Here is a 20709-nt window from a genome sequence, read left to right as displayed (position 1 = left end):
AACAGATTCATTTCAAAATCATCTGACAAATGTAGGCCGCTGTATAGATTGTTGAGAAACTCTACAGACTTTGCATGGACAGCAGAGTGCGAGCAAGCGTTTCAAGAGTTAAAGAGATATCTAGGGGAGGCACCCCTGTTGTCGCGGCCCGAAATGGGAGAGAAGTTGTATTTGTGCTTGGGGGTCACGGAGTATGCAATCAGCTTAGTCCTCGTTCGCGTGGTGAATAAGATGGAAAAATCGGTGTATTTCCAGAGTAAGACTTTGTTAGATGCGGAGACTAGGTACAACCGAATGGAGAAGTACGCTCTTGCCTTGATATTCTCAGCCCTGAAGTTGAAACCATATTTCAAAGATCATGCAATGGTAGTGATGACGAACTTGCCCCTCAAGCAAGCTCTAAGGGCTGAGAAATCAAGAAGAATGCAGAAATAGGCCGTGATGCTGAGTTCATATCAGATTCAATATCAGATCAGGATGGCGGAGAAAGCTCAGGCAGTGGCAGAGTTTTTGGCTGAGTTTCCTGCAGAAGATCCCACGAGGGGGGAAGAAATGGTCTTAGAGCCTGAACGAGAAGAGGGACAGGATCACTTGAACCCATGGGATGACAGGAATGGTTGGAGGGTATTTGCGGATGGGTCGGCCACAGATGCAGGCAGCAGAATAGGTGTGGTACTGGTTCCGCCAAAAAACAATAGGCTAGAGCAAACAATGAAGCTGGGATTCGCGGCTTCAAATAATGAATCAGAATATGAGGCTGTGATTGTGGGCTTAAGGATGGCGGAAGGTTTGGGGGTGAAGGAACTTACCGTGTACTCATACTCGAATCTGGTGGTATGTCAAGTGAATGGCGGGTTCATGGCGAGGTGCCCCGAATGGCGAGATATTTGCAAGTCGTGCATAGGTGGGCGTTGAAGTTCACACAAATTCGGTTCGTACACTTAAACCGTGGGGAGAACCGCCATGCAGATGCCCTGGCCTATGTAGCCGCAGCTATGCCAGGGTCAGAGGAGAGGATTATCAAAGTAAGAAAATTTGACAGATCGAGTACCGAGGAGCCTCCGGAGATATTGAGTGCCACAGAAGAAGAGGAAGGATGGATGGAGCCTATCAAACAATTCTTATCGGGGCATGAGGTACTTGATAAGGGAGAGAATGGGAGACTGGAACAGGCGTCCCAGAGGTAGACACTAATGGGAGGGGAGTTATACCGCAAGAACTTCAATGGGCCATTACTAAAATGCTTGGGACCAAGGCTGGCGCAAGAAGTGCTCACGGAGTTACATGGGGAGATTGTGGGAGCCATTCAGCGGGCAGGACAACGACTCACCGGTTGTTGACACAAGGATACTTTTGGCCTCACATGAAAAGGGATGCTGTAGAATTTGCCAAAAGATGTGAAAAATGTCAGAGGTTTTCTCATTCTATATTTTCCCCAGCTGAGTCGCTACACAATGTGGCTAATCCCTGGCCATTTGCGATGTGGGCCCTCGATATAGTGGGGCTGCTGCCCATGGCCAGTGGCAAGAGGAGATTTCTGTTGGCTGCTACCGACTACTTTACTAAATGGATTGAGGCTGTGCCGCTGCAACAGGTAAAAGAGGTGCAAGTGGTCAAACTCCTGTGGGAGAACATAATATGTCGGTTCGGGCTGCCCTACGCTATTATCGCGGACAACGGAACCCAGTTCATGGGTGCTAAGGTGAAGAGATTTTTGCAAGCTTATCAGGTGAAACAGGGATTCTCTGCCCCCTACAATCCCGAGGGAAATGGACAGGCGGAGTCTTCCAACAAAACCATACTCAACTAGAGGAAATTGGACGATAAAAAAGGGGCTTGGCCTGACGAGTTAAACCATGTGTTGTGGGCCTATCGAACTACACTGCGGACAACCACTCGGGAGACTCCTTTCTCACTGGCATATGGCATAGAGGTCGTGATACCGTCGGAAATGGTGGTGGCTACCACTCGAACACGGGCTGTTGAGAATGGGTCAAACTGGGGCATCCTGTCCAGGGACATGAACTTGGCCGAAGAAAGAAGGGACACCGCGCGCATAAGGCTGGAAGAGTATCACCGCCGCCTCCAGAGGCAGTACAACAAGAGGGTGAGATTGAGGAGATTCAAAGTAGGAGACCTAGTGCTTCGCAGAGTGACTCCCAGCACAAAGAAAGCGAATGAGGGAAAGTTGGGGCCAAATTGGGAAGGGCCCTATACTGTGGTTGACATTAGAGGGATGGGTACTTACAAATTGCAAACCATGGAGGGAAGAATGATGGAGAAACCTTGGAATGTGAGGTTATTAAAAAAGTTTCATGAGTAAATGTAATAGGAGAGGTCCTCATCTGCATGAGTTATTTGTAAATATATAAAACCATAGCACTTTTGGGATGGACAATGTTGCATTAACTTTCACTTGCCCTTCAGAGTGAAGGCGGTGGAGGGAATGAGCCATTCACAGACGAGAGGTCCGAACTAAAAGGGGGCAAAAATGACCTGCCCCACCAAGGATATGAGGTCCCAACCGAACCGGGGCAAAGTGAGCTGACCCGGTTGGCGGACATGAGATCCAAGGCAAGAGAGTTGCCACATGCCGCGGACCTGAGCGGGGAGAGGGGAGGTACCCCAGCACCTCAGAGGCAATCTAGCGGTTGAGCCAAAAGAGAGAAGGCAAATCGAGTTGCCTTCAATAGTAATGTAGGAACACAAGCTGCATTACACAAAGTGTCTTACATTGTATTGGGCCTGCAAAGAGATAAAGAGTAGACAAAACAGATTGTGTAAGGCAAATAATGCAACCACCAAAATTAAAAGGAGGCAATCAATCCTCAGCAACGACCATTAGAGAGAAGGAAAGAGAATAAAAGTATAGAGTAACAAGTGTAACAAAAGACAACAGTAGTTACAACAAGACAAGGAACTCATAAACCAGGATCATAACATAAAAAGCATCTACACATCTTCGCGGACCACATGATCAGCAACCTCCTCAATAGCAGCATCCACAGCTGCATCAATGGCCCTAGCCACCATCTTCGCTACCTCAGGAGCGGTGACCGCCGTAGAGGAAGCAGGATCCTTGGGTACCACTGCAACCGCGGCTCCTGGGACCGATGTGGAGGCTTTTGGAAGGAGCCGGCCTTCCTTGATAAGCCGGTCATACTCCTCCTTGATCTTCTTAGCCACCCTCTTATCGGCCAGCGCATGGAAATGGTCCTGAAGTTCATCCATGTCGATTCATGCTGTTTGAGAAGGGTTGTCGTGTCCTCTTGGTGCTTCTTGGAGAGAGCTGCGGTGGCTGTGTTATGCTGAGAGAGTAAGGTTTCACGCTGGTGACTCAGGCGGTCATTAACCTTATCTATGTAAGCCAAGTGGGAGACCTCAGCTGACTTGAGCTCATCCACGGGCTCGAGCTTGTCCATTCAAGGCCCCATTCAACTTCGGTCGATGGACGACTTCCTTCTCCAGCAATTCAACTTTGGACCTAGCACCAAAGAGGCCGCAGATCATGTAGGAGATATCCAAGCTCATCTGAAAGAGATAGTAAAGGTCAGGTTATTCAGATAAGAGGAAGAAAGCTACTTAGAGAGAGAAAGAGGATACCTTCTCCCAGTCGGTGTAGAACGAGGTTCTGTGTTAGTCAAATGATCCCCCTTCTGCATAAGCAAGATCTTTGGGAAGGTGAGACCCATAAAAAAGGGAAGAGGCCACTGTAGGGTTTTCCAAGGCTGAATCATTGGCATTTACGATGCGATTGCGGACCTTGAAGGTGGGGCAGAAAGTGGGGACAGGGTCGACCCCTTTGCTAGATCGGGAAGCCGTCTTCTACCAGACTGCGGGTTTGGACGGATGGTGGTAGCAGAAATTGAAGTATGCAGATTGGCAGGGGGCTCTTCAGGTGCAGAGGGTCGTAGACGCTTTGAAGCCGGTCCAGGAGATGAGCGGGGGACAGTGGCGGGAGCAACCTCAGTAACGACATCCTCATCCGAATCGCTGTCAAATAGCTTCCTTTTGTTGGCGCCCATATCAGAGTGGGGAGAAGTACCCGATGGAGAATGGGGGGATAGATATTGATCTTCCCAAGTAGTCAGGGACTGGTAAGAGGGACGAGCTGCGGACTGGGAAGGGGAGTTGGAGAAAGGAAGTGGGGGTTGGCAGGTAGTTACTGTATGATGTTGGGATTTCTTGGAGTGTCGTCTTTTCTTGGGAGGCGGTGAGCTCCAAGGTTTTCGTTCCTTGGGTGGAGGGGGGCGGAAAAAGGGGGCACTATACCCTCCAATGACCTTTAGTTGGGGGTCTGGCAGTAGCGGAGTGGCGGTGGTGGGATAAATTCCAAGAACTGCGGATTGAGAGGGCCCAAGGTCGCGGAGCTTCTGGAAAATGGTGGAGGAGATATGGTCCTAGGGTCGCGACTTCGAGTTTGGTCGCCAGTCTGTAGAAAAGAGTTGCAAGATTAGATGAGGAACCAAGATACATACACATTGAATGGTAAATAAAAGGGGGACTCACCACTGGGAAGGAAAGCCAGATGATTAAGGTTCAGTTCAGGAGGAAGATCCGCAAACAGGAAGTTTCTTGAGATATACAGCGGATAATGGTGCCACACCTTGTCAGAAAAGGTGACACGTAGGGCAAAATGTTGTTTTCTAGGGCGGACGCAGAATGAATGATATCCCACACTGACATCCTTTGTGCTCTTTTTTATGTAAAAGTGAGCGGTCATGTCACGAACCGTTATCTTGGGTATTCCAGACTCGTTGTAGTGGTTCGCGGCATACATGACCCTCAAGAAGTTGCCAATACCTTGGCAAGGTGGGATGTTAAAATGGTTGCATACCTCGATATCAAGGCGAGTGAGGGGTAAGCGGAGGCCGGCAACGACTTGCCCTACTGTGGCCACGAGACACCCCGGTTTGTAAGGGACCAAATGGGGAAAATAAGTTAGGTCAGGCACATGTTCTAGGGTGACGTCAGCAGGAATGCCATAGGCAGCCTTGACCGCCTCTAGATTAGGTCTACGACTGTGGGGTGGAGGCGGCGGAAGGGCAAAGGGTTGCTCGGAAGTGGATGGAGCCTCAGTGGGATCAAAAGGAGGGGGAGAGGCAACACAGCGAGAAGGGGAGGAGGAAGAGGTGCCAGATCTGGAGTCCGACATTTGCAAAAGATTTCACAGAGGTAGACGCTCGCGCGCAACCGAACAGAGGGGGAAGAAAGAGAGAATCGTACTTTAAAAGAGTAATGCACAGTACAAAAGAAAAAGAAGTAGAGAGGGAAGAAGACCAACCTGTGGAAAGGAGAGAGTGGCTGTTACAGAAGCTATAGCGGAAGGAAAATGTAGGTGATGAACGCGCGCTGGATCGGAGTAACAGAAAGGGAAGATGAGGGAGTGGTGGAGAAAATAAATCTAGAAGAAAGTAGAAGGCAAAATGAGATAGAAGGAAGAATCGAGCGGGATTTTATAAGAGGGAAGGGCAAAATTGTAATTTGAGGGGAACTGAAATCGATGAGACACCAAAAGGGACTAGCAGGGGATGACATGTGGAGACAAAGAAATCGAAGGGACGCAGGCAGTAAATGCGTGGAGTGCACGTGAATCCAGCTATGCAAGGGAGGTGGAAGGTCACGGTAGAGAGATAGATCGCGGGAAGATTGCGGACTCGAGAGGGGGCATCTGTAGTGGTAGGATTAGGGACCATGGACATCAGCGGGTGGATGCGCCCGGGTCGGTTTAGGAAACTTAGCCGCGGTGTACATGATCAGAGCCAAGGCACATGGTCGCGGTACGAAAACTCTACACGTGGAGATAAGAAGACTGCGAGATGGAGGGCAGATGGAAGGCCATGATGGATGAAGAGAAAGATATAAAGAGAAAGAGTGGGAGAGAGAGAAAGAGGCGGATTCATTAATCCAAAAAGGAAGACCTAAGAAAAAAAGGGGAGCGACCAAGAGAGAGAAAGGGGAGTGAGCAAGGCTGAGAGAGAGAATAGTGCCTAAGAGCTAGTGAATAGTGTGTGTAATAGAAATAGAGTTGTAACACTAATCTTAATCTCAAAGTTAATCTAATGGAATTAGTTGCGCCCACACAAGTTGACTTGTGCGGTTACCCTCACTGAATCCGGACTACCTTAGGAATTAAAAACTGTTTGATAAATTGTTAATATCCGGAAAAAGACACCTATCTAAATTTTGTTCAATTCCATTTCTTAATTATGATTATGAACACTCTAATAAGTAATACCTATAGATTGTATTGTGAAAACATTCGATCACAAAGTCATAGTTGTTAATTAACAGCACCGGCAACATGCCAATCTAAAGGGATTCTGCGGATCAAGCAGTTAGTGGCTTGGTCCATATGTTTAAGGGTGGAATTTGAGTCGAGTGGCTCGGGCTCAGCTAGTTTAAGTTCAGTTCGAGCTCGAGCTCAAATTAAGCTCATGTAACAAATGAGCTTTATGAAGCTCGGCTCGTTTAAGTTTAGCTCGAGCTCTCTCATTTAACTATATAAGCCAAGCTCAAGCTCAATTTAAGGCTGGTGTAATAAAGCTCGGCTCGAATTCCACCCTTACATATGCTTGTAGAAACTAGTAAGATCATCAGTTTTCACAGGAGCGAGCTTTAGTCAGCTAACATTTTATTTGATCGACCTCAAACACTGTAGCTAACGTTTATTGGTGCCACTACATACAAGCTGTCTGGAATTCTGGGTCACGAAGTATCTGACACACTATAAGCTATCACTCTACCGGGATCATCGATCAAGGACATACACATCTCATTATCTCAAGTCTCGACGGACTAGATGATATATGTCTAGATGCCTTACTATAACAGACATGAGGCTTGTTGGTGATCAATTAGAAATTTAGAAGAGTTGATGACCTGAATATCAGACACACCTATTTGACCACCTTAACTAACGTACTTGCAACTAGCTAGTTCCTAATGATGTAGTTGGTCCTAATGTATTATTCAGTTGAAGGGCCTCCACTACTCTATGAAGTTTAGTTACTACTGGTTTAAAATCCAATAACTAGCGAGTATGATATGCGACTTATATAAGCTCCTAGGAGCTTGGATGCATGTAACCTAAGCTAGTTCGTTCCCCACAGCAAACAAACAAAAAAACTAATGTGATCCATAAGAACAAAGCTGCGATAGTTAAAGAAGAGAACTGATCAAAGCAGCTCAACTTCGCCATGGATGCAGCCGACACATGGAGTGAGCAGTTGACTGATTTTACTGATCGATCCCTCTTATTATTCATTCCAAATTGATGCGGCTAATCTATATTGTCCTCATATGCTGTCATGAAAATGCGACTAATCTATATTAATTTAAGTTAATTTGTTTAAATTGATAAAACAAGTGAAATCCCTGTCAAAATTGTCTAGCTTCGGTGCCATGTGAAATTGCAAAATAAAGAGCAAAACAGATCGATAGATTATCGAAGCGAATTAGAAACATAATACCTACTAAAGGGGCACTTACAAAGTGAATGAGAATGCAAAGAAACAAATATAGCAAAAATAATGTAAAGACCTGCGGACACCAAAAGTTTGAAAACAATGAATTCCCAAGACTACTCTAATGCATACACCATTGCACCTTGGCATGCCTCAATCTCAATTCTTAGATAAACCATGAACCTTGACTTCTGCTTCCACCACACACACATCGTCAACCAAGTAACCACTTGAATCATTGAGATAGCTAAGTGGCAAGAATTGGTGCCAACCAGCCCAACCCCAATTCTTCTGTTCTGGTGCACTTAAACCACATAGTAATTTTTTTCTCTGTATGTTTTTTCACTTTTTTGTGAACTTATCTATTACACGCAAGGTAAATTCCAACATGACTTTTTTTTTATTTTATTTTTCCGATAAGCATTGCAATATATTAACTTATAGAGAAATAGGAACATAGTCTGCATCCAACATACACTTCAGAAGATACTGCATATCCAATTGTTGGTATGCCCACCCAGCTAGCTGATGTGCATCCCCATTGAAAAGCCTACTAATCCAATAAAACTTACTAAATTCAAAAAACTTAAGCTGATTCACTACAGACTTGTGCAAGGCTTCTAATGCCCAGGAACTTCCCATATCACTAAAGGCATTAATAACACTTGCACAGTCACCTTCAAACAGATATTTTGCCATCCTTATTAGACTAGCCATCATCACTGCCACCTCGGCTACCACCATCTCAACCTCCTCAGGTCCTTGTGCCTTGAACCTCCTGACTGCTGCTCCCACCAGCTGACCTTCATCATCCCATGCCAGACATCCAGCTCCTGCCCACCCTGTGTCCCTGTGAAACGAAGCATCAAATCTTATTAGAATGCAATTGGGTGGTGTAATAGGGAACAAATAATCTAAAGAATTATTATTTGAAGGGTTAAGAGGACTAATCTGTTGGGCAGGTTCACTGAAGGCAAGGATGCATTTGTCTGTGCCCATGCTACACTTTCTGAGCAAGCTTCCCTTATGAGCAGTTCTGTGTTCAAATTTGGTTGCATTTCTGGTCTCCCATATTCCATGCAGGAAGAGGCAACTGTATGCCCTGCTCTCCTTATAGGTTCTTCATTACTAGAGCACCACTCCATAATCTGCTACACCCAATCCCTTAGGCCATCCCCTTGAAAGCTTTGGATTCTCACACTTAGTTCAGAATCATACCAAGCTGTTCTAGTCTAGTTGCATTCAAAGAAGAGATGATGGTCTGACTCTAGGGTCCTTTCACAGAAAGGGCAAGAGAAGTCTCCCACCATCTTCCTTCGGCTTAGGAGAATTCCCAGAGGTAACACTTTCATGGAGAGTTTCCAAAGGAACAATTTTGTACTAGCTGGGAGTTAGGTTTTTCATATGTAAGCCATAATGTTCTGGTTATAACTGGATGATTGTCCATCCCAGCTAGCTTTGTTTAGATGAATGTATATAGACCTGACAGTCAGATCACCTTTTTTTGTTCCATACCACTTCATCTTATCTCTATGGGCTCCTTGTGGCCTAATCACCACCTCTTGGATCCTTTGGCTAATGAAGGGATGAAAAATGCTATCAAGCCTCCCAGTATCCCATCCATTGCCATTGGCTAAGAACAAATCATCCACCTTCATATTTTCAAGTAATGGGTCATCAATTCCCATTTTCTTTAGTGTTATGGGTAGACCATCTTTGCAGAGCCAAGGATCATTAAGGACAGATGTGGTGGAACCACTGCCTAGACTCCAAATGAGTCCACTATTTATCTTAGAAAAGGTTTTGTGAATTCCTTTTCTAAGTGAAAGAGGATCCCCTTGCCTGAGACCCCTCTCAGATTTGAATTTTTTCAAGGGAGAACCATTTAGGAGAACTTGGAAAGTAACAGTAGAGAGACATTGAAGAATCAACTCTCTCCACTTCTTACTGAACCCAAGATTCTCAAAGATGTCATCAAGGAAAGACCATTCAACTCTATCATATGCCTTAGGCATGTCCATCTTGAGTGCCATCCAACCAACAGTCTTGGTTTTTATATGTTTCATATTATGGAACACTTCACAAGCCAGCCCAATGTTATCTTCTATACTTCTACCTTTAATGAAAGCCCCTTGGAAGGGAGAGACCATTTTATTAATATGACATTTAAGCTTATATATTAGCCAGCATCTTAGCTATGATATTATAACTAAAATTACAGAGGCTAATAGGTTTAAACTTGGACATATGATCAAGGTTGGGTATCTTAGGTATCAAGGCATTGTATATCTCATTAAAGGTAGGATTCAAACTCCACTTGATAAAGAAATCTCTCACAGAGACAGAGATACTAGGTCCAATGATATTCCAGCACTCTTGGTAAAACACACTCTAGAAGCCATCAGGCCCAGGAGCCTTCAACTTCCCCATCTTTCTTACCACATGCCAGATATCTTCATGACTAGGTATAGCAGTAAGCATCTTATTTTCTCTCTCAGTGATGCAAGGCTGAAAAAGATTAAGAAAATTAAGATTTGGCTCTGGGTTGTCAGAGGAAAAGATCTCAGTGAAGTAGCTATTGATAGCTCTTCACCCTTTCCTTCCTTCTAATTCCCATCCTCATCTTTTATTTTCTCAATCTTATTCTTCCTTCTTCTATAGATGGTAAATAGATGGAAAAACTTGGTGTTTATTTATTTTTTTTATTGCCAAGCCTGTTTTAAATGAGATCAATACATAACTCTCTGATGCTGGTGGGATTCGAGCCTCAGACCTCTGGTATCATCACCCAAAGGTTTTACCGACTTTTCTAGTCAGCACCTGTAACTTGGTGTTTCTCCCCACTTCTTTAATCCATTGGTTAGTAGATTTATGTTTCCAGAAATTCTCTTCCTTAGTGTACTAATCAAGAAAGGTGGATTTAAGCTTTCTAGCCTTATTGTGATTAATAGCACTATATGGTTTCATCAGCACCTGAGCAAGCTTTTTTTTTTTTTGGGTTATCTTTATGTTGTGAAAGATATTCCCAAAAACATGCTTGTTCCACCCAGTAAGACTCTCTTTAGTGGCTTGCATCTTAGATAGCACATTACAATTAGGTAAGTTATTCACAATAGAGTTCCAAGCATTATCAATACAGGGCTTACAAGAGTCATCATTTAACCACATATCATAAAAACGAAAAGGTTTGGGTGCATGAGCTTCCTTTTTATTCATGGTAATATGCAAGGAAAGATGATAAGATGATGCATTAACAGAAGTGTTGACATATGTGTGGGGGCCGGAACAGAGCCAGCCACTCAAGAGTAGCCAAGGCTCTATCAAGTCTTTCAAGAACATGGTCACTTGGTCTTCTATTATTATTCCATGTGAACTTTGGTCTTCTGAACCCCAAATCCACCAGGCCAAGATCATTAATCAAACTATTAAAGTCCTCCATATACTTAATCAGCTTACTCTTGCCCCCAACTTTCTCATCCAAGGATGATATGGCATTGAAGTCCCCAAAGAGACACTAAGGCCCAGGGACTAGGGGGGCAATATCCATCAGTTCATTCCACACCCTATTTCTCTTGCAGGGAGTTGGATCTCCATAAATGAAAGAAAAAAACCAAATACCATAACTATTATAATTTGTAAATTTACCTGTTACTTGGTTCTTCGTAGCCCCAAGTATTTCCAGTTGCACTCCTTCCTTCCAAAGCACTGCTAAGCCTCCACTAAGCCTTTCAGCTGGCACAGAGAAATATCCCTCAAATTTGATAACTTTTCTAACCTCCTCTATCTTCCTACTATCAGATTTTGTTTAAGACAAATAGACCACATCTATCTCCAACACCCCAATTTGATTCTTTAGATGTTGAATCGACGTGGTAGAACCAAGACCCCGACAATTCTAGGTGTAGATCGTCATTGAGGTGAAGGCGGCTGTGTTAGGACAACCACCACGAACTCTTTTGCTGATCCAGACCTAGAGCTTCTTGTGTATCCACTAGAGATGGACATGTCCACTGATTGATCATCTGATTAGTTGATGCTTCCAGTCCAGGCACCACTATCAGACTCTCCATCCTGTGTTCCATTATGCTCCTCATACTATATCCTATTTGTTGCTTGGTTCCTCAGATGTGAGGCATCCACCGCCAATGGCGTGGGTTGAGTCACACTCTCATCTGAATCATATTGAACCATGCCTACCCTTGGTTGTTATTGGGGTACTATCATGTTACCTTGTTCATTATGTTGTTCACTTGATCCGCTAGAAATGGAGATGATATGAGCTTGTGGTGGAATAAGCTTATACCCTTTCACTTTATTGCGTATATCTTTAGCCATCAGACAATCTTTTTTGGATCTATTAATAGCATTCCTCACCCCTCGTCCTAGCATACCATCCTCCTTTGGTTTGTTTTCCATACTAAAATGTTTCCTTTTTCTGCTCACTATGTATTCCTCTATGTGGGTTGTGTGAATGTTTATTTTTTTAGAGAGGGAGGGGTTGGGTTCAGCTCTAGATCTACTTTCTTTCCCCCACTTTGGATTCCTAGCATCTATCTGTTTGTAGGCTTTGCCGTGCTTTCTGACCAACCTAGCAGGCTTGAAAAAAAACCTTTTCGAAGCATTGAACTCAACTTTGTTTCCCAAAAAATGACTTCCATCATCTATAGTGGAAGGGATAAGGGTGGCGTAGAGTTCCAAGACAGATCTAGGGTTTGAGGTTGGCTGGGTATCAGCTTCCACCTGGTCTGGAGATATGTGAAGGTTATTTATGATAGAGTTGTTTGCACTTAGCAAGGCTTCCCCAAAAAGAATTCACTGGGCCTCCTCCCTTGTGTCCAAAATATCCAGGCCCAGTTCCATATCTTCTACTCCCCTCCCATGTTCTCCATATGGGCCCAGCCCAGATCTAGTACAGCTATCTGACCCTATAGACGTGGTAATAGAAAGAGCCTGACTACCCAGCTCTGCTCCCTTGTCAACACTATCCTCTATTGAACTAGTCGTTACATGTCAGTGTGTCCTTGCCTAGTTTGATCCTCCAGCCTGACTCCTCTAACGGCTCTATTCAACTCTTTGTCCCTATCTTCCCTCTGTATTAGCTCCCTATGCCAGTTGTCCCCTCTCACACGTGTCCCCGGAGTTGTAGCTTGTTTCCCATAGCTTCCACCATTGTCAGTCGGAATTTCATTGTACCTTGGCTTTTGGAGGGTTCCTGAGAAGGTGATGGACTGTGTGCCTCTACCCGCTTTCCCATTAAAAAATTTGTTAGCTCTAATCATGCTTGTGAAGAAAGGTTTGATGTCTTTAGGGGATCCCCCACACTTGAGAATGTCATACCGGTATTGTACTCAAATTTTGTAGATGTGGTGATCATGACCAATGACTCCACAGAAGTAGCAAAAGATGTCAAGTTTTTCATACTTGAAAGTAATATGAAACAAAGCTCCTATTTCCAATCTGATGGTGAGTTCCTTGGTAAGCCTTTCCTTAATGTCTATATCCACTATGACCCTAGCCACCGATTTTTTGAATTCCAGTGGACAAGATAGGTCTACATCTTGTACTTTCCCTATCTCAGCTCCAATCTTCTCCACATTATCTTTGTTGATGTGAATCCTTGGTAGCCCCCAGACTTGCACCCAAAAGTGCACTCTGTCAAAGGAGTAGTCCTCTATATCCTCAGTTCTTTTCTATTTTTTTTACAGAGAATATATGTCCATGGACTATCAAGGGACCATATTCAATGACAAACTTGTGTTCACTCTCTTGGTCGAACACCACCATGACATGTTTCGGAGAAACCAATTCCATGGATAAAGTTCCCCTTGTTTGCCAGATACGATAGAGCTCTTCCCCTAGGTCGGTCAGCTCAATTAGGTAGCCTCCATACATCTTACCCATTACTATAAGTTGTTCATTGGTGTTTCCCTCTTCATTGAAGCTCTCTATTTCGATCTCTTTTATGTTGAATGCTTTCCAATTTGCTGGCGTTGCTTGTTGACGATTCTCCTGTGAGGATCGTTGGTTGATTTTCCATAGGTTGTATGCTATAGCTGAAAGTGTTAATAGGGATAGAGATGATGTAGATATTGATGGTTATGAGAGAGGGTGTAGGCTCGAGGATCTGAAGAGATTTCGAAACTAGGTAGAAAGGAGAAGAAGGAAGTTTTTAGCTGCTATAGCCCGCAGGAGAAGCCGAATAACTTTTTCAACAAGACTCTCGTGCCATGTGGGAGTTTTTCTGGATGAGCCAATTCTAGATACAAATAAATACTATTTCCTCTTCCCATTAAATTGCCTTTTGGGTAGAGCGTAATTTTCCAATTAAGACCTTTAATTGTGAAGGTGTTAGACCAATAGAATACGTCTTTCAGTTCTAAAAATTTCCCAATCTTCCACGTTTGCTTGATAGGAGTAGGACAGGTGATCATTGATAAGCATTCCCCTAAAGTCGTCATATTTTTTATCAAGAAAACTTCGGCTCCAAACACACAAGAGTCATTGACAAGATACCCATTATGAAGAAAATGGAGGGGTAAGAACCTGTCGAAACCTTACTCATGATTCTTTTCATGAAAACTTCTTGCTCCTTGTAGTGGCAAATACTTGTACTGATTATGATTAAACACAAACAAATTAAACGTAACTAGTATCTCTTCGCTAATATCAGAAGCACTTACCAAGCATATAGAGAGGTATTGATCATAAACATTATATTCATACAAGAAATTGGGCTAGGGAGTCTCATTTAAAAAAAAAAAAAAAAAAACAACTCAAAAGCCCGACCAATAATTTTTTTGGGTTTTAATACCCCTTGCATTGTTTTTATCGACACAAGTTTTTTTTTTTTTATAGAAAATCTTTGCAATCTAAGCTTTTGACTAGAGACCAGCCCGCCACCTATTATTTTCTAATATAATTTATTCTCTCTTTCACCCTAGCTTGCAAGATAACTACCTGGGAGATAAGAAGTTTCGAACCGCCCCTATATTTGTTTCTTTCTTTACATGCTATTTTTTTTTTCTGCAATCATCATTCTCTTATTTAATCACTTCTAAATTTTATTGTTGGAGATTGACTAAGAAAATGTTAGATTATTTTTTGCTATAGAGTATGTGTTTCTACTTCCATTCTTTTGTTAAAATTTTATTAGGTGTTAGTATTGTTTAAATTTGTTGGCATACGCATCTTCTTCTACTTGTATTGGAATCTTCATCTTCTTCTACTGGTATTAGAATCTTCTTTTGTACTTTATATTTTGGATCATCTTCAAAGTCAGAGTCATTGCTAAAATGAAATACGAAATGGGTGAATTGTATTTTAAAATGTATAACTGCATATGAGTTTGTATTTCTAAATTTGGAGTACGACCAATACAAGTGATTTTACATTTTAAAATGTTAAATAATGATTTCACATTTTAAAATGTTGAATTGTTTCGGAATTGAAGTCTTTCTCATTTTTTATTTAGTAATACTAGACCGGCACACTTATTTGACCTACTATATTGGACCTACTAATGTATCAAAAGTCATAATCATTGATTTACATAAAGATACGTGTCTGTGTGTATTGCAATGCAAACCAACGTTATCCAAATAGTGAGTCACTGATAATTACAAAAAGTTATGTAAACTAACTATCTATGCGTAAACAAAAATAATTAATTACATAAACAAGTGCTTAGATCAATATTCTTACTCTCAATTCATTATGCAATATATAAAGAGTACGGATTCGTTCCACTCATAAACCATCAAGACATAAATAGAATTCAACTAATCAAACTAAAGGAACAATGATGAGAGTAATGATTTGAATAAGAAATTAACAATTATGATGATACTACGAATTTATACTAAATTAACTAACAATATAATGATGTGAATCAAAGATAGAGAATGTTAGAGAGAGAATTAAATCTACTTTTCAATTCCTAGAAGTGTTAGAATAGATTGTTAAGAAACCCTAATTTTTGTATTCTCAATAAAAGGTTAAATATAAATCTTAGACTTTTATGATCCCTAATTCAATTATACCATCTCTAGTCATAATCAAATTAGCATGAGAGGAAGGTTTGTTTTCCATTCTCATGGCAAAACTTACAATCCTCTAGTTTAGATTTTTCTCTTCTTATCTCTAAGTCAAGAAGAATCCAAACTTTAAACCTTAATCAACAAATCTATGCTAAACAAATCAAGTCTTCTCAAAGCTTTATTAACCTCCCTCTAATGGGAGTTTAGCTTTGATTTATTGGACTGAAATTACTTAAACAATAAAGGGAAAACATAATAAAAGAACTTGAAGGTATTTTTATTGAAGGTTTAATTGAGGCTACAAACATAAACTAATTCTAACCCTAAACTAAACTAGAGAGAGAGAGAGAACCATAATTACACTAATTAAACTAATGGGGGAGTAGTCAACTTTGTTTTAGCCTTAACCCTCTTTATATAGGAGAGAGTTAGGTTACAATTTTGTGCATGGGCTTTTAGGCTAGGTTATGGACCCATAAATCAAGTCCATAACCCAATTGGTTAAATCCAAGACTTTTAATTCTGGTCGTGTTACTGTATCACGTGCTTTCACTAACTTATACTACTCTGATCGAATCAAGGCCTAGACCATTGGAAAGAGCTTTCTGAGCCGGTCATTTTGATATAAAATGGGTCTAATTCCAAGGCTTAAGCCCAAAGATATGGCATTTTGAAGTTCTGTTGACTTTTCTTCAGCTCTCTAATCCGGTTTGACTTTCACTTAACAGTGTTGACTTGGACTTTTTAAAGACTTTTTCTCCATTAAACTTGGGCTTTATTCATGGAACTTCTCTAGCAATCACTTTAGCTCTTTTTAGCGCCTAATTAGTAACGAATTAACATTTATTCAACTCCGAAGCCTGAAATACTCAAAAGCACCTAATTAGTGATAAACCTATATTATTAATAATATAATTGGCTAAATAGAAATACTATTAAAGGGTTTAAACTACAATTTTGGGATCTTATCAAACCATCCCCAAATAGCATTTTGCTTGTCCTCAAGCAAATATGTGAAATTAAAATAAGTGGCCAAAAAGGTATTTTTAACTAGTCTCGTTTCGCTGAGTGCGACTACATTGACCATATGCAATAAAGCCTTAAACCACTAAGAATTCCCTAGTGAACGAGTTATAGCCTCATGAGAGTTTTCTAGAGAAGGTACTCACAAACTTCATTTATACTACAACGACTAAGAAATAAAAGTAATTGTTCCCTAATTTTATCTTAGAATCTATACATCTCACTAGTATTTAAACAAGGATGATCATTCTAAAACTTAAACTAATACATGCATAATAATCAAATCATCTTAAGATAAACAACTATACAATGAACTATGATATGAAATACAATGGTAGGTCCGTTTATGAAACTTTTGGGTAGCGTGCCTAAGTAGGTTATCACAAGGAATGTGTCAAAACACATAACACTCTGATTTTTCCACTCAAGTTTGCTAACTCCAGTGTGCAGTAAGCACATGTTTCCTCATAATCTTAATGGCAATCCAAGGAAGCCGAGGTCGATCAAACACATCTACCACTTACTATCACACCAACCTATTCCTAATTGAGCTAGAAGTCTTTATTAGGTGATACGGGGCGTAGGTATTGGTTAAAGAAGGAAGGAAATTGATATTCAAAAAGACAAGTCTGAGAAAATAGGGTATTCATATTATGTAACTAGAGAAAACCTTGTTCTTTTGCTTCTACACTTTGTTTCCATCCTTAGCCTTTTTATTTTGGCTTTTTTACTCATTTTATTCTATTTTTGGAGTTTTTATTTTATTTTTTATTTTTTTTTTTTATTTTATTTTCTTTTCCTTGGATGGAAACTTCTTTTCTTTTTTTCTTTTCGAAAGCAACTAACTAATTTTTGTTTACAGTGTTTTCTCTTCTCTTTTCTTCACTCATCCTATTTCTCATACTTATCCAGATAGGTAGGCTGATTTTATTTTTTTATTTTGTTTTATTGGGTAAAAGATTTGTGGTTTGTGAAAAGACTAATGAAAGGCTCAGTGGGGCGACTAGCGGATAATAAATTTCATATAGGTGTGGATTTCTAGCTATATCGATCCAAAGAGGGCCTAAATTCTCACTTAGGATATGATGTGGTGGTCAAGCAAGTGGATGTGTGATATCTCTACTCAGAATTTACTTCTTCCTTATGTCATCACTCATATATTTCACTCTTAGCTTATAAGATTTTTAGACTAGATGCTCATAGAATATGTATTAAGTACTCTAACCTAGGTCTCAGAAAAATACTGCCAAGTACAATCAAAGATGCTCATGCAAGATGTTCATGAAAAGATGCAATGACTATTACCTATATATTAATCTAAGTTTCAAAAATTAAATCCGAATTCAAGTACTACGTGAGATTTCTAGACTAATATCATCATGGAGAAAGGAACAAATACCATTATCACTGAGTGCCTAGTATAAGCAATATTTATGATTTTTAATTTGTTATAAAGAAAAGTGCGTAATTTACATCCTAAAAGTGCCTAATATTTGCAAATGTTTCTATCCCACCCCCAAACAATCGAACGCTTTGTCCTCAAAGTATAAAGATATAAGGAAAGAATTTACCATAGAAACATGGCAATAATTGGCAGTACCTGTAACAAAAATATTGTAAAGATGATATAACAACATGAAGCACAATTAAACTATTACGTACTAACTAACACAAACTCTACTGGAGTAAACATGAAAGGCAAAGGGTGGTAAAAAGATTTGAAATAAAATACCAAAATACGCCACCCCCAAACAAAATTAGAAAACTCTTTTTAAGTTTGAAAATGTTTGTTTGGCCTATATTACAGAAAGGTGGTATGTTACAAAAAATTATATGGGCCTTTTTAAGTTAGATTCCCTAGACTTAATGTGATATATATGTATTAGCATACAGTTTACCATATATCAATAATCTAAATAATTGTGGATTTTTCCATAAATAGTTAACACGGAATGCACCACCAAATAGAATCAAGCACCAAGACTTTCTACGACACAACTTAGTGGAATGAGAGCGAGATCTGATGGACTTATAACCTAATCGAGCGTGTACTCTCTTCTTTTTTGAACGAAATGGTGTCCAAGTAAATGATCGTGAAAACAATAATGGTTGTGGAAAATACTTGGAATGTGGATAAGTGTTAGAAGAAAAGGGTGGAAAGAATGATTTGATTCTGTGAGGGATTAGCTCAGGTGGATGGTGGTCGGGTGGTGCTCTAGGTAGTTTTTGAGAGGGTGGATCATCACAGGCTCTTAGAAACTCATAGAATTCCTCATCTAGCTTGGTCGCATCTACATAATTATGGTATTAATCTACATCTTTGAAAAAGTCATCAATCTCGTCCAAGGAGTCGAAATTGTGATCTTTATCTTCTTTCATAAGAGGGTATCTACTAATGTAGGGGTGAAAGCGTCGGCCACACTAATGTGAGATACAAAACTGTCAATGGACTTCACTTCTCCTTCTACAAGCAAACCTAGTTGTCCTTGCTTAAGTCTAAACATGTTAACTTTCACAGAAAGATTTCCAAAAGAAAGAGTCATTGAGCCATCCCGGAAATTCATTTGGGCATTGGCGGTTGCCAAGAAAGGGCACCCTAAAATGATGGGAATAGAATGATGAGCAGTTTCTGTGTCGAGAATAACAAAGTCAACTAGGTAGTAAAAATCCTAAACTTTAACGAATGTTTTCAACTACGCCTTTGGGATACTTAATAAAACGATCGGCTAACTGCAAAGCCATTTTGGTTGGCTGAAGTTTTGTTAGACCTAGTTGTTTATATAAATAAAAAAGGAGTAAGTTAACACTCGTCCCCAGGTCTAATAAAACAGTTGTTATGAAGGTATCGCCTAAGGTGCATTGTACAGTGGGACGACCAGGATCCTTGTACTTAATAATTCCGTTATGTTCAGATAAATAGGGATATTGTTTAGTTAAAAAGGCTTCTTGGAGTATGTTGGTTTTCTTTTTCTTGGTGCACAACTCTTTTAGAAACTTAACGTGTCCAGGTAGACTTTTTATAGCATCTAGAAAAGGTAGGTTTATAGTCAGATTTTTAAACACTTTCCTAATCTCATCAAAATTTTCGTCCTTTTTAGACACAACTAGTTTTTGAGGATATGGTGGTTTATCTCAATATTTAGCAGAAGGGTCAAAAGTATTATTAGTCTTTGCTTTATCTTTAGCCGTTTTCCATCTAGGTGTCCATATTGGAACCTCTACAGGTGTAGGGTTTTCAATTTCTATTATTGGGTCTTGTAAGGTTTTCCCTTTTGGTTGTGGTTAACTGGTACTTCTACAATTGTAGGGTCTTCAGTTTTCATTATAGTACTTGGTATGGTATCATTTTTAGTTTGCGGGTGATCTTTAGGCATAGTCATTTTGTTATCAACTACTCTCCCTGAACGAAGGGTAGTGACTGCTTGTAGGTCCCCTAGGGTTATATTACCATTACATTGAATACTGTTTATTCCGAGTGTTTGGTTATTAGTTTGGTTAGGAGACATGTCAATAACCTTTTGGCACAAAGACTGCATCAGTTACATCGTTTGTTGCATCATTTTAGAGTTTTGATCATGCTGATCTTTCATCAAGTTGGAGTTTTGTTGCATAATTTGATTTTGTTTTTCCAACAAGGTCACTACTACTACTTTTGTAGATGGTTGAAATAGAATTAAGACTTGTTGAGCATTCATGTCTTGATGTTGATAGTTCTAGGTCATGGGCACTAAACCTCTATTCTGGTCACCTAAGTTTCCTTGTCCTTGAGGTTGAGTTAACTGGTTGAAGTTTGATGGTTGTGGTGGTGGTTGTGCATAAACAAGAGGACAAATAGGAAGTCGGAATACTCAAGACTAAAACAGACATTACAACGAGTAGATTTAATGTTCATGACAGGAGTGGGTTGTTGTTTAACAGAGATGACATCTACCTTTTTAGTGAGGGCATCGATAAGAGTTTTAAGCTCGGGAAGAGTCATTACCTCCCCAATTGTTGTTCCTCTTAGATTGATCTTCTAAGAATTTATAAGCCTCCAAGGCTCCTTTACTAAGAAAACTACTCCCAGTCATAATATCTAGAACCTCTTTATGATAATGTGAAAGCCCCTTGAAGAAAGCACGAACAAACGTGTCTTTTACAAGGTTATGATGCGAACATTCTATGAGAAGATCAGTGAAACAGTT

Source organism: Coptis chinensis, chromosome 8 (genome assembly GCF_015680905.1).
Source record: "Coptis chinensis isolate HL-2020 chromosome 8, ASM1568090v1, whole genome shotgun sequence".
NCBI lineage: Eukaryota > Viridiplantae > Streptophyta > Magnoliopsida > Ranunculales > Ranunculaceae > Coptis > Coptis chinensis.
Note: the sequence above shows the minus strand (reverse complement) of the source record.